Consider the following 12,438-nt stretch of genomic DNA (forward strand, 5'->3'; position numbering starts at 1 on the left):
CCGCATAGACCCCTGTTTATTGATGAGACTGAGGTGGAGAGGGTGAAAACCTTCAAGTTCCTTGGCACACACATCAGCGAGGTCCTCACCTGGTCTCACAACACCCAACAAATTCTGAAGAAGTCCCAAAGGAGACTGTACTTCCTGAGAAGACTGAGGAAATCTGGCATGTCCACCACAATCCTGAGTTGCTTCTACAGATGCACTATGGAAAGTGTCCTTACCGCCTCCATCACTGTTTGGTACGGTAACTGTACAACACGTGATAGGAAGGCACTCCAGCGGGTGATCAAGACCTCACAGAACATTGTTGGGGCAGCCCTCCCCTCACTGCAAGACATTTATAAAACTAGAGTCCTACGAAGAACACACAACCTCATCAAGGACAGCACACATCCACAACACTCATTATTCACACTCCTACCGTCAGGCAGACGCTACAGGAGTTTGAAGTCCAGGACCACAAGGCTGGCAAACAGCTTTTACCCACAGGCCATCAGGCTTCTCAATGAAGCACTCACACACGCCGCACTTAACACATGCATACACTCATAGCACTTTATTTATTTACTTATTTATTTATTTATTTATTTATTTATTTATTTATTTATTTATTTGTATTTATGTGTCTTCTGTTGTTGTTGCTTAATTTATTGGTATATATGTTTATGTGTTTATGTTTCTTATGTTCTTATTTCTTGTGTTTTCTTTCTTTTCTTGGGAGAATGAACAGAATAAGATTTTCATTGCATGGTATAACTGCTGTTTTACCATCACATGACAATAAAACTCTCTTGAATCTCTTGAATCTTGAATCTTGAACTATGGCGTCTGCGCTGTACGAGTGCTTTTCTAGCTTTCGATGGGAACGTCACCAAACAAAATGCGTGATTATGGGGATTGTGGACATTTTTGGACAGCCATGGTGGTTTGACTTGGTTGAGAAATGTGGAAGTAGACAGGGTGGAGTAGAAAAAAAGTGGAGTATTGAGTACAACTGGACAAGGACAGACAGAAAGGCAGCTTTGACAGCTGAATGCTTGCTGTTGTCAATCATGCGCTACGGTGTATTTCGCTCTGTCACGCAATAATCAGTGAGATTTGTTGCCTCGCGGCGGCACAGACTGAAGGTCCTCCGCGGCACAGGGAGTCTTTGTTGGGCCATGTTTGGGTCACCGGTGGCGTCTTGATGAGCCGAAGGCAGCCGACACGAGAGAGCCTCCTCGCGTCAACAAGTCAACTTTCGTGCAAAGTTTGAAGGTCATCTTCTTTTTCTGCTTGGAGTGAGGAGACTGTGACACTTGTGGAGGATTTTTATAAAAAAGGTTTTTACTTGTGATGCTGCCAAGAACAGCCTCTCTAAAGCTCCAAGGTGTTTTCGTTGCAGCTGAGATGAGCCCTCGCAGCATTTTAAATTTGTGGACGATATCTTGTATTGTTCTGCGCCCGCTAGCTTCTGGAGCTCACAATGAATGTGCATCAGGGGAGCGTTGTTGTCTTGTTTTGCACATCATGTTAGCTTTTATTGCCTTCTCTTATTTTCCTTTTGGAATTGTTAGCATCGGGTTATTTGTTATTAGCACGATGAACGGCTGAATAATAAAGTGTAATTTGATTTTCAACATAAACGTTGACCTAGACCTTTATGGTGGGCTTTTCGTCTTCCAGTAATTTCCATGTAAGTTTTTACTTACAAAACAAATCAAATCAATGCACATTTCCATTTCATTTGGGGTGGGTTGCTTTAACATAAACACTTTTACATACATCTGTTCATGGTGGTTCTGTGTTCCTACATTGTTCAAGTTCCATTTTTTATGTAACATTTGAATTGAATTTAAGTTAGTTTAATGTAATTCAAATTGAAATTGTTGATAGGTTTAACGTAAGACATTTTTACATGAAGCCGTTTAGCGCGGTCTTGTCTTCTTACAATAATTTATATTACTTTTTTTTTTACTTACAATTTCAATTGAAGTGAATTGAATTTAAATAAAACAATTTAAATTCAAATGGAAATTGTTGATTGGTTTAAGGTAATACAAATTTTGCAAATATCTGAGTAGGGCAGTCTTGTCTTACAGTCATTTTAAATTGAAATTTTGACCTAAAATTTGAATTACATTGAATTTAATTGAGATTCATTTAAATAAAACAATGAAAATAAAAATGTAAATTGTTGAGTGGTTTAACGGAATAAAAAGTTTACATAAATCTGTTTAGTGCAGTCTTTTAATACTACATTACAGAAATATCTGATTATTTTAATACTTCGTTGTCACAGGCATTGCCTGAGACAGCTATGAAAGGGGGAACTTATGTGACCTTTGGCCTTAGGCAAAGGTAATATGTTGACTTTTTCTCTTGTAAATTTACGACTTAATTCTCGTAATATTGCAAGTTTTTTTTCTCGTGCATTTACGACTTTATTCTTGAAATCGCAGATCATTTTAATACTCTGTCGTAACAGGCACTGCCTGAGACAGCTATGAAAAGGGGGGAATTATATGACCTTTGGCCTTGTCAATTTTTGACTCTTTTTCGTTAATTTAGATTTTTTTTCTCTTAAATGTACAACTTTATTCTGGTAAATTTACGACTTTATTCTCCAAAATGTAAGATTTTATTCTCAAAATGTCAGATTTTGTGTTTATTTTCCAATGCAGCCCTGATACTCCGTGGTAGGCTTGAGAGGTCCCACTCTGTGGTAAAAGCTGAAGCTGCTTAAGCGCCGGGTTACTGTAGTGCAGAGCCGTATTGTACAAATCATCTATTTATCAACATACTCAAAGCTCACAGGGGGGTTAAGTGCATTTAAAAAGGGAAAGAAAAACTCCTCGTCGCCAATTAAGCTGATTTACGAGGTCGGTGATGGTGATTTAATTCCTCTTAAATGACCCGGAGGGATCCGAGTACAGGCCGTGATCTCGTTAGCACGGCTCTCATCGTGGAAGAAAGAAGCTCTCTCTGTATTATGACTTTTTTTTTTTTTTTTTTTGAAACTCCAGGTGCTGTTTTTACTTTTCTCCTTCTACGCTGCAATCAGCAGAGAGATCCACTCTGGACGTAAAGCAGCCAGAAGAGGGGATTGCTAGTTAATAGTGGTTAAGTGGAAAATGATGATCATTGCCAGTAATCAGGCGGCTCGTGTTTGCATATAGCAGGTTAAGTTAAAGTGAGCTGTAATTACAGCGCTGGGCAAAAAGGGGGGTTGGGGGTGTGTGTGTGTGTGTGTGTGTGGGTTGTCACTGCAGAGATGACGACGCCACACGTGCTTTTTACTGCTGCTGCTGTAACACTACGCTGTGTTGCTTATATTATTCATGCTGTTGCTCATCCAGTGACTATTGAATGAAGTGCTTTATGCTATCTTGTGTGCAGACAGGTGACAATAAATGAAATGTATTATTGTTTGTATACAATAATGTACTGGAAGTGCGTTGTCCAAAATCTAGCCTTGATGCTGAAACAGTGAAACAGTGTAAAAGTGCTTTTAGAGTGACTACTGGAGAAAGCCATTGATTACTGATTGGTTATTTGAGGCACAATCCTGTTGCTACTCAAGGCAAGGCTGTAAGTACGTTGGAGTTTATCCGCAGTGTGTGTGTGTGTGTGTGTGTGTGTGTGAGTGTGTGTGTGTGTGTGACCTACTTTTTCCCAAACAATACGTTTTATTTTGAATTGCACAGAGCTGCTTAACCTCCTTCGCACTCTTATTGTCCGACACACGCTTTTATTTGAATTTGAATGATCAACCTTAACGATCAACACAAGAACTTATGAAGCCACTCATGTGTATTTCACTCATGTGACCGTGCCTTTTCGTCCTGGTGCTGTTCCGCTGTTTTGTGGTCAGCATCCAGCTGCTTTATCTACCTCTGCGTATGCTTTAAAACATGGGTGGCCGCGCGTCGGTGTGATGTGAGGAGTGTTCACCCTGAGGGGGGGGGGGAAGGTGTCCAACGCCTCCTATTCCCACTGCTAGCACACGATGTCACACAATATTTATCACACGCAATAACGCACCAACGTGACCTCCTCTCATTTGAACCCAAAACTCTTCCCAACATGGAGGCAACGGCAGGCTGCTTTGAATTCTTTCCAGCCACCTCCTGCGGTGAGTCATAAAAGCACATGGCAATGCTGTTGAATTTTTGATGAAGCATCACTGAAGGCCAAAGCAGAGGGGCTGGACGGGGGCTGAAACCAACCTGGGAAAATCTTGATGCTGTTTTAAGATGTATCACGATCACTTTCCCCATCATAAATAATGGAAATACATAAAGTCCTGAACATTGGCCATGATAAAAGTTTAAACTACTGTACAGGCAGTGTAGTAAATGGGTCATATTTTATAGTTAAGTGATACAAGAAGTTCACCCACTCTGAATGGTAACGTTGCACTATAAAATCACACATAAGTAACCTTTTTTGGCCACGTTTTAGGTTTGCGTACAAGCTGTCATTTGTGCCTTTAAGGTCTTAATTTGCCTTCAGGATGCTGATCAATTGGAAATAGAAAATAATATGCATATCAATAAATATAATGTAAATAGAAAGTAATCCATTCCACTGTCAAACTGTAGCCTTCACAAAACCTTTAAGTGTTATTAAGTGTATGGTAGGCATGTGCCAGTATGACATTCTGATAACCTTGGGCAAAAAGATCACGGTTTGACGGTTCCACGGTATTATAATTACAACTCTAAAATGTGTTATTTTGTCAAGTCAAGTCAAGTCAAGTCATTTTTAAACCATATAACACGATGAAAGTGGAACGTGTGCGGTTGGCTGGCGACCAGTCCAGGGTGTACCCCACCTCTTACCTGAAGTCAGCTGGGATAGGCTCCAGCATACCCGCGACCCTAGTGAGGATAAGCGGCATAGAAAATGGATGGATGGATGGATGGAATAACAAATACGTATTTATACGTTTTCACAAACACCAACGCCTGATCCCAACATCGTATTTATACGTCTTTTACGATTTTTTTACACAAGAGGCAAAAAGAGTTGATAATGCAACTCTCCACTAATGCAGTAACACTTGGGAGAAATTTCAATCCATAACAGCCACGAGGTTTATCAAATTTGATAAGAACTCGGCAGGGATCATGTTAACGGACAAAACACACATGACAGGAAGGAGGAAGTGAGAGAGCAGTGTAGTGTGCAGAAGGTTACGCATTTAAGGGAAATTTTAACGCATTCACCAGCACATGCACGCACATGCACACAAGTGCACACACATAGTTGAGTTCCAAATGTGAAAACTGTAAATAGTTCATGGTGTTATATTTGTAAATATAAAATGTTGGTTTAGTTGTTTAGATATTTGAGCTGTCACAAAAGCAAAAAATATTTGTGTCAAAGTGAGAGTTACACTTAAAATGAATCTTCTCACAAAAGGCTGATTTTCTCTATTTTTTTATTTGGGAACTGATATTTTCCTGAAACGTACCTATCCTCACTAGGGTCGCAGGTGTGCTGGAGCCTATCCCAGTTGACATAATAGTACTTCCACTCGTTTATACACTGCTGTCCTGTTCTTTTTCAAAGTAAACAAGCAGTCCAGTCCAGGGGGTTGTCCTGGATAAAATGCCAAGAGAGGTGAAGTGGAATGATAACATTCCGACATGCAACATCCAAACGGATGTGAGTCACGCTCAAGATAACCTTTGCAAACATGAAGGGTCATTTCATCTTCAAATGTCCGACAGAAAATGACATCTTTTTGCTGCAGTGTTGACTTAGGGGGGAAAAAAAGAAGTCATGTGTGCTAGTGTGTTTTGGTAAGCTCGTTAGCTGTAGCCGCTATCTGCTGACATTTATTTAACTTTCCAGCAAATAGATGGTAATGTGTAGAGTTCCGCAGCAACAGTGAGTTAACAGTCTTTTACTGCTTTACACTCCTTAGCTCTAAACACTCCCCTTCCTGATTGTCTTTTGTATGCAGATTGACTTCAATAATAGACCTGTAAATAATGCACATCGCAGCAACAATGCCCACAAACGGCAAAATAAACACTCATGCTTGCTGTTGCTAAGCGATAGCGAGGAGACTCACAGCAGGTCTTAGATGAATATTTGGTAGGCCAACTCCAAGCACTGTTTCAATGGTTTTGCTATGTTGTGAAAGTACTCAAACAGGAAGACTCTTTTTAAAGACCTACTGCAAAAACACAAGCCAAACATCCTTTATATAACAGGAGCGCTCCGCCTTTTTTAAAGACTTACTGAAAAACACTAGTCAAAGATCCTTTACATGACAGGAGCACTGTGCTATTTTTAAGCACCTACTGCAAAAACGCTTGTCAAAGATCCTCTATATGACAGGAGCACTGTGCTATTTTTAAGCACCCACTGCAAAAATGCTTGTCCCTTGATACATCGCGGTTCGAACATCGCACCCTCACTCTATCGCGTTTAAAAATACAGTCAAACCTGTCTTAGCGGCCGCCGGTATATAACGGCCACCTGCCTATAGCGGTCACTGAAAAATCCCCCGCAGAAAATGTGTTATAGACGCTGTGTATAGCGGTCACCTGTCTAATGCGGCCAGCAGCCACCCATTTTGTCTCCCTTGGTCAATATCTGACCGCATATAGCGGCCAAATTACCAACTCAAGTAGAAGCTTCATGCACGAAAAAGTTTTGTTTTTTAAGCAATGAAGCCGTCGTGTGTAGACTTTAATTACTGAGTCCTAGCTCAGTCACAATCATTCACAAGATCCACACAAACTGTCAGTTGTTCCACATAAAAAAGCTGTCTTCTTTTGAGTTTGTTGCAGACAGTGACACCGTTTATTTCCTGGTGTGCACTGGTCAATACTGTAATGCCGCTTGTTGTGGGGAAGGAGAGACTCAAGTCACCGATGCACTTTAATCGCTTTATTAACAGCGGTTTATTAACCTACAGTACTAGTTCTTTACAACTTTTATCCACAGTCCCACAGTGCCCTCTACTGGTCAACATGTAACAGTATAATTATATGTATCTGCAAACACAACAAGCTTCTAATCACAGACATGTTAATATGTGCGTGCACAAATTCAAAATGGCCATCAACCTGTCTGTAAGGCCACCTGCCTATAGCGACCACTTTTGCCGTTTCCCTTTAGTGGCTGCTATAGACAGGTTTGACTGTATATACATATATATATATATATATATATATATATATATATATATTAATGTGACGTCTGTGTCTTTAAAAGTGAAGTGATACAGTATGTGGGTGTGTGTGTGGCTGGCTAGCTACTAGCTACTGTAGAGTTGCTGTTTGTTAGCATGGTTAGCAGTGCGGAGAGTGCCAGCGACTGGCAGGAGTTGTGGCTGACAGTAGCTCCTGTGTGAATGTTCACTACATATGTGTTCTCTGCGTCATTGCAGTAGTATTCTACACTGGCCACTAGGTGTCAGGAACATTGCATTGATGAGACAATAGCCCACAAGTATGCTATCAAAGTGCAGAGGTCCTCTATATGGGTGACTCGTTTTGGTAACATGTGGGGCTACACGGCTACAAATAACAAAAACAAACACAACTGCTAGCGTTCCTTGACGCTGCAGAATTATGCTCCATAGTTTCCACTTTGCTGCAGAGGCCGTTTTTTGCTGCCCTCAGTCTCCTTTTGGATAAAATGAGTCTATAAATCAATACAGGAGATCCTTGTTCTCTTCCACATTTGTCGTCAGTCCCAACGATGCGTTCAGTGGTCTGTTAGAGTGCAACATGTCAGCTTTCTAGTACTACCTCGTCAGTCGCGGTGGACGAATTCTACAAAGCAACATCCTGCATCTAAGCGTGGACCAAAGCATTACGTGCATATTTAATGGTAACGTGCCATATGCTCGGGAAGAGCGTTTAACGTCAAGCTAATTAGCATTCGCGTCTGCAGGGAGACGCACAGGACTCTTTGTCCTCGGGGCGTTGTTCTCCTAAAGAGGAAGAAGAGCTACAGAGTAGCGCTGTGGCTGCACAAAGAGGACAGTGCGTTTAAAAAACCCCCCAACATTTTCATCTTTTCCTCGCCGCTTGTTAAGCGAATGCAGAGTTTGAGAGCTTGCTCTTGTGTGAAAGCAGATATTAAACAGCAAAGGCAGCATCATGACAACAAAAAAAGGGGCCCACTCTTTTAGAACGTGTCAGCGGAGGCCCACGACGACTTTCCTCAGCCAAGGTCGAGCAAATGAGTCAGGTGGGATGTCTCCCAGCAGCGGGTGGGGGAGAGGGAACGCCGGCGTCCTCCATCCGTCACATCGAGATGCGCCTTGACGTGACGGGGCCGGCCGCCGTGTCACCGCCAGGAGGACGTTCAGGCGTCTGTCGGGACGCCACCAAGATACCGAGATACCGCACTATGACGACATCGATGACTTAAGCCGCACTTAAAACAAGCACTTCACTTTGTCACACTGAGAGAAAGGACCTAAAATAAGAAAAAAAGCAAAAGCATCAAGAATATGCGGTCATGCCTGCAATATAGGATGTCATCCTACGCTCATTTATTTGATCATACGATCAGTCGTAACACACTCGAATGCGTGCCAACACATTCATACTTTTCTCTGCCATTTTCTGGTCTTCTACCTCCTTCATTTTTCAGCCGATTTGAACCATTCAAGCATCAACTCAGATTTTCCAAGAATTCCACGAAATGTTTCCCGTTGAAAATGAATGGGCCGTTTTTTTTTCAAACTTCCACCATTCACACATTTCTCAACCGATTCAAGGCATTCCACCATGAAAATATTCCACACACGCTTCAAACTAACAATTTTACACATTCCAAAAATTCCAACTTTTCCTGACATTCCAACTTTTCCTTTGATCGTAGTTACTGTAATTTCCTACTTCCTTCCAATTCTAACAATTCCAATATCAAATCGTTCAGCACAATCCCGACATTAAGGCTACCTATTTTTCACATTTAAAATCTTTGACAAAATTTCCATTTTTCCAGAAAAGTAACTACCTCTTGAGGAATGCGACTACTTTCAGCAACTACTTCCACATTTCTCAACCGATTCACCTCATTCCAACATCAACTTATTCAACTAAGTCGGGACATTCGTGCTATTATCCATAGTACAAAAATTCTCACTTTTCCCGACATGCCCATTTTTCCAGATTACTGAATGCCTTTGATCTAATTAGATCAAAGGCACTCAGTATTATATTAGTTGACTAAAGTAGACCATATTACGCTTGTGAATATTTTGGCATTACCGTTAGCATATTAGCTCAGTTTCATCAGAACTGGATTCTGTATATAAATAAGAATATGAATAATAATAACCATTCAGTTAGAATGAATGCATAATACTGGTCCTTCCCATTAAATTAACTTTTAAATGAAGTCTCACTTAAATTTTTTGCCATTTAGGAAAAACAACTGCGAGGAGGAGAAATCAAATGTTTCATAGCCGTCATTTGAATCATTTCACAAACTAACCCTCTCATGAAATTTGGAGCAGGCACATGAAGAATGTTTCTCTCCCAGCATATTTAATGGAGAGCAGGCAGGTGATGCTCATGAAATATGCACGCTTTGGCTCTTATCTCCAAACTCTCGAGTCTGCACAAAGAGACGCCGTCCTCACGCGTGATACGAGCTGGACATGCATACTGCATCTTGGTGGAAAACATGTCCCGGCAGTTCTGTGCCGCTCTGGCTGACCCACTTGCAACATAACGTGACACCCGCCCCCAGAGAGGCGGAGCATGAGCGCTTTGCAGCCAATCATCCATCATGTGTCCGATGGTGGAGCCCAAGAGCCATGAGGGGCACTTTTAGCTTGTCAACAACAGGTTTCTGAAGGTGCTTTCATGCTTGCAAGCACGGTTCGTTTGGTCAAGTGTGAATGCAATCCACGACCTAACAGGGGGGCCGAGAACACCTGAGAGATGGGTCTCGTTCTGCCCGCAAGTGTGAACGCCAACTGCACCGGCGCACCCAAATACTGGATAAGATGCCTGCAAAACCAGACTAATATCAATAATTAATAATAATAGTTATTATTATTAATTGATCATAGTAATGAACATTACCAAACATTTCAATAACATGATCAAAAAGTATTATATTTATATCAATAAAATACATAATATTTATATTATAATGACCATCATAATAAACATCATTAAAAGACGTTTACAGAAAACAGGCCTCTTAGGTAATCAACATCTTACACCTAATAGATGCCAGGTGCTCTCTGCAATTAAGTAAATAAAGGCTCCCACCCATAATATGCGAAAAATGATGGTACAGTAATCCCTCGCCACTTTGCACTTCGAATTCCACGGCTTCACTCTGTCACGGGTTTTCGAAAATAGTTTCATGAATAAATCATGCACCATGTTTTGCGCTTGAATACATCTATTCGTCAAATATATGCATTTTCCCCTAATTTAAGCATTTTCACAGATAAAAAGTGGCTAAATGAACTAAAATACAAATGTAAGGCATTCAAAGATGCTGTGATGATATGTAGTGTTCTACACCGGTCACTAGGTGTCAGTAATGTGCCTGTAATGATCGGTGGGACACACAAGCACCAGCATTGATTGCAGGTTTGAATCATTGCACAACAGGCACAATAATCTCTAACATGGGCTACCGTTGCGACCGTAACCAAGCTAAAACTCAACCCTGAACCCCGATGTCACTTCCTGTCCGCCCCCCCACTCAGCTCCCCTAGCACCAGAACACATTTACACAACACACACGAGCACAAGTCTTATTTATGTCTTATTTTCTGTTATTATGTCTACTATATTGGGTAATATGAGTGTCACGTTGGCTAAAGGGGTGCTATTTCATGTTTAGAGGGCTCTAACAATGTTAAAAACAGTTTTTCTATGCTCTAACTATGAAAATATTCAGTTTATATGTCAGGAATCCTACTTTGCGGAAATTCACTTATGATGGCCAGGTCTGGAACCAATGAATCGCACTAAACGAGGGATTGCTGTATTTAGTTTTTCCATAATGCCAATACAATCGACTGTACTTTAAACGATATTAACCACAATGCTGTTGTCTTCATGGCGTCAAGCTTGTTGTTGTTGTTGTTGTTGTGAACGCCATAGAGCGTCGGCAAGATGCCTCGCCAGCGGTTTGCAGGCAATTACGGTAAGAGAATAACAGCTCGTGCTTTTCCAGCGGCTCCCATAACGGCCGTATCAGCAGCGACATCTTGGGAAAACAAGACGCTTACTGTGTGAGAAACGGCGCATCCCAGTAGGACAGCTTCCATAACTACCGCAGCGTTTGACGGGATAAGCTAGCGTGTGGCTAATTAGTCCTACGGAGGAACTTTTTTTTGCGTTTTCTTTAAAGGGGCTGCAATAAAAGTGCTATTCCTTTTTATTGTCATCAGTCTATTAGCTCAATGGGGAGGAACACAGCAATTAATACTTCCTTGCTAATCCCTTTCATGCAATCAAACTGCATTTTCACACCCAACATTTTCTGTCTGACACCCAACAAACATGATTAGAATAAAAACAGACATGTTAGCATTTGATCATATGAAGCAGGAGGGTCAACTTTTTCCGGCGGGGTCGTCTACAGAGACATTAAAGGATGCTACGGGACACTTTTTTGTACGTTACAGATCAATGTAGGTCAATACATACCAAGCTAATCTGAGCAAAACATCCGCATCTCAAGCTAATGACTGTAATGTCTAAAAATATATCTCAGTAACTCATTCAGTCGCTGCCATTTTCCAAAAGACAACCCCTTCAGTACCGGCCATTTTAGACGCGACGTGCCCAGGCATATTTGTCAAAACAAATATGTAGGAATGTTATAAAGACAATCCCGTATTTCAGCGATGCAAACATCTAACAGTGTGCATGCGCGCTCAATTAGGAGAGTCCGTGGGGACGTCCTTAAATATGCAATTACAACTTTGAGCCTTTCAAACTCACGGATCGGAGCTTCAAGACAAGGTAAGAGGTATGTAGGATATAAATTCACTTTTTAAAAGCTATCTGCAAATGAAATTTCATTGAAAGCTGTGCAAAATATGTTAATTTTGCCCTGCAATGTGTGGCGTGGAAATCACTGCTGCTGAGAGCCTGCATGAGAGCCCTCTAGACGTGACATAGCACCCCTATAGTCATTGTTACGCTCGTGTTCCCCAATATAGTACACTAAATAACAGAAAATAAACTATTTAAGACATAAGCAAGAGTCCTTCTTGTGGTGGATATTGTCCCCTAAAAGGTTTTACATGACTGACACCTAGTGACCAAAGTACAATACTACATATCAAGTGTTTGAATGGGTCTTCCGAATACCTAATTTTCATGCTTTAAAATGCTTCATTTTGGCCAAAAATACAGAAAATTTAAGGTGTCACAGATCAGGCGATATCCTCTGTCACCATCCGGAACAAAATCACCAAGTGTTTGTGGAAAGAAA

Source organism: Dunckerocampus dactyliophorus, chromosome 3, assembly GCF_027744805.1.
Source record: "Dunckerocampus dactyliophorus isolate RoL2022-P2 chromosome 3, RoL_Ddac_1.1, whole genome shotgun sequence".
NCBI lineage: Eukaryota > Metazoa > Chordata > Actinopteri > Syngnathiformes > Syngnathidae > Dunckerocampus > Dunckerocampus dactyliophorus.